This window comes from Lonchura striata, chromosome 33 (assembly GCF_050655825.1).
Source record: "Lonchura striata isolate lonStrDom1 chromosome 33, ASM5065582v1, whole genome shotgun sequence".
In the NCBI taxonomy this organism is placed as follows: domain Eukaryota; kingdom Metazoa; phylum Chordata; class Aves; order Passeriformes; family Estrildidae; genus Lonchura; species Lonchura striata.
Window position 1 is genome coordinate 3,352,501 of NC_140735.1, and position 2,858 is coordinate 3,355,358.

Sequence of the window (2,858 nt, forward strand, 5' to 3'; positions counted from 1 at the left end):
GGGCCGCGAGAGGAAAAGGCCATCGGAGGCCGGGCGGGCGGGGCCCCCCACAGCACCCGCACACGCCCTTGAAAAAATAGCAACGGACCGCCCGGGGCAGAAGCGGGCTCGGTCGCCACGACCGAGGAAGGGCGAGGCGCCGCCGCCTCGCCCGCGACCTTCCGGGGGTTGCTCTCTGCCGGGGGCTTCGGTCCGTGCTAGGGCGGGCCGGCCACCGCGGCCGGCCCCTCTCTGCCCGCGAAAAAAACAGCCCGCCCGCAAGGCGGGTCCCCGGCTTAAGGCCGAGGAAGGGGGTGACTTCAACAGCACGCGCCGGTGGGACGGGGTGCCGCCACCCCGGCTCCACGGCTCATCGGGCGACCGCCGTCACCGAGCCCCTCCGGCCACGCGGCGAATGCCGAGGCCAGGCCGCGCGCCCCACCGCTGCCCTTCCGACACGGACACGCTGGCAAACAGGTCGGGAGCGGGGGAACCGGGCGCCGCCACCGCGGCGGGCTGGCCGGGCCTTGCTCGGGGAGGAGGCTCTCGGGCGAGGGCCGGGGAAAAAAAAAGCCCGGCCGCGTCGACCCCCGGCTGCCGGCCACTGCCACCGGACCGGCTGCCGGAAAAATGCCTGCCGGAGCGGGCCCCGGCTTAAGGCCAGGCGGAAAAGGGACGAGGCGCCGCCGCCTCACCTGCCACCGATCGTCCCAGGGGGGCCGCCCCCCCTTCAACCGGGCCGGCACGGCAGCCGACCGGAGCGGAGCAACACACACGCGGGGCTTCTCACCGCCTCGCTGCGGCCAGCGAGCGGCTTCTCGACACGGTCTTTCGGGCCGTCTCTCTCGGCTCTCGGCTCTCTCTCTGGTGGCCCTTCACACTGCCCATTCTCTTCTCTCTGGCTTCTCGGGCAGCTCTCCCCCCGAAAGAGCGCCCTGGGCAGGACGGGAACCGGGACCAAGCCACGCGGCTCACCCGGCCTAGGCGGCACTCGCTCTGCCCCGACGACCGCGCGGCGCGGCCGCCCTATCCTCCGCCTTGCGACGCAGGCACCCTGGAAACCTGCGGGGACGCGGCCCGTCACCTCGCTCCCAATATACGGAAAGATAAGTCCAAGGCCGCCGACGCCTCCAAGGAGACGAGTGGAAGTCGACCGGGAGGGTGCGCCAGCGCAGGCCGACCGCTACGTCGACATAGCCGGAGGCAGCCTGGAACAGCGACCCCTTGGTGAACTTCCGCAGGCGGCCGCGACACCAGGTCTACCCGGGCGGACGGAGACCAGGTCTACCCCGGCTCCGGGATACCAGGTCTACCCCGGCCGCCGGGTACAAGGTCTACCCCGTCTCCGGGATACCAGGTCTACCCCGGCCGCCGGGTACAAGGTCTACCCCGTCTCCTGGATACCAGGTCTACCCCGGCCGCCGGGTACAAGGTCTACCCCGGCTCCTGGATACCAGGTCTACCCCGGCCGCCGGGTACAAGGTCTACCCCGTCTCCGGGATACCAGGTCTACCCCGGCCGCCGGGTACAAGGTCTACCCCGTCTCCTGGATACCAGGTCTACCCCGGCCGCCGGGTACAAGGTCTACCCCGGCTCCTGGATACCAGGTCTACCCCGGCCGCCGGGTACAAGGTCTACCCCGTCTCCGGGATACCAGGTCTACCCCGGCCGCCGGGTACAAGGTCTACCCCGGCTCCGGGATACCAGGTCTACCCCGGCCGCCGGGTACAAGGTCTACCCCGGCTCCGGGATACCAGGTCTACCCCGGCCGCCGGGTACAAGGTCTACCCCGTCTCCGGGATACCAGGTCTACCACGGCCGCCGGGTACAAGGTCTACCCCGTCTCCTGGATACCAGGTCTACCCCGGCCGCCGGGTACAAGGTCTACCCCGTCTCCGGGATACCAGGTCTACCCCGGCCGCCGGGTACAAGGTCTACCCCGGCCGCCGGGTACAAGGTCTACCCCGGCTCCGGGATACCAGGTCTACCCCGGCCGCCGGGTACAAGGTCTACCCCGTCTCCTGGATACCAGGTCTACCCCGGCCGCCGGGTACAAGGTCTACCCCGTCTCCGGGGTACCAGGTCTACCCCGGCCGCCGGGTACAAGGTCTACCCCGTCTCCTGGATACCAGGTCTACCCCGGCCGCCGGGTACAAGGTCTACCCCGTCTCCGGGGTACCAGGTCTACCCCGGCCGCCGGGTACAAGGTCTACCCCGTCTCCGGGATACCAGGTCTACCCCGGCCGCCGGGTACAAGGTCTACCCCGTCTCCGGGATACCAGGTCTACCCCGGCCGCCGGGTACAAGGTCTACCCCGTCTCCGGGATACCAGGTCTACCCCGGCCGCCGGGTACAAGGTCTACCCCGGCTCCGGGATACCAGGTCTACCCCGGCCGCCGGGTACAAGGTCTACCCCGGCTCCGGGATACCAGGTCTACCCCGGCCGCCGGGTACAAGGTCTACCCCGGCTCCGGGATACCAGGTCTACCCCGGCCGCCGGGTACAAGGTCTACCCCGTCTCCTGGATACCAGGTCTACCCCGGCCGCCGGGTACAAGGTCTACCCCGTCTCCTGGATACCAGGTCTACCCCGGCCGCCGGGTACAAGGTCTACCCCGGCTCCTGGATACCAGGTCTACCCCGGCCGCCGGGTACAAGGTCTACCCCGTCTCCGGGATACCAGGTCTACCCCGGCCGCCGGGTACAAGGTCTACCCCGTCTCCGGGATACCAGGTCTACCCCGGCCGCCGGGTACAAGGTCTACCCCGTCTCCGGGATACCAGGTCTACCCCGGCCGCCGGGTACAAGGTCTACCCCGGCTCCTGGATACCAGGTCTACCCCGGCCGCCGGGTACAAGGTCTACCCCGTCTCCTGGATAC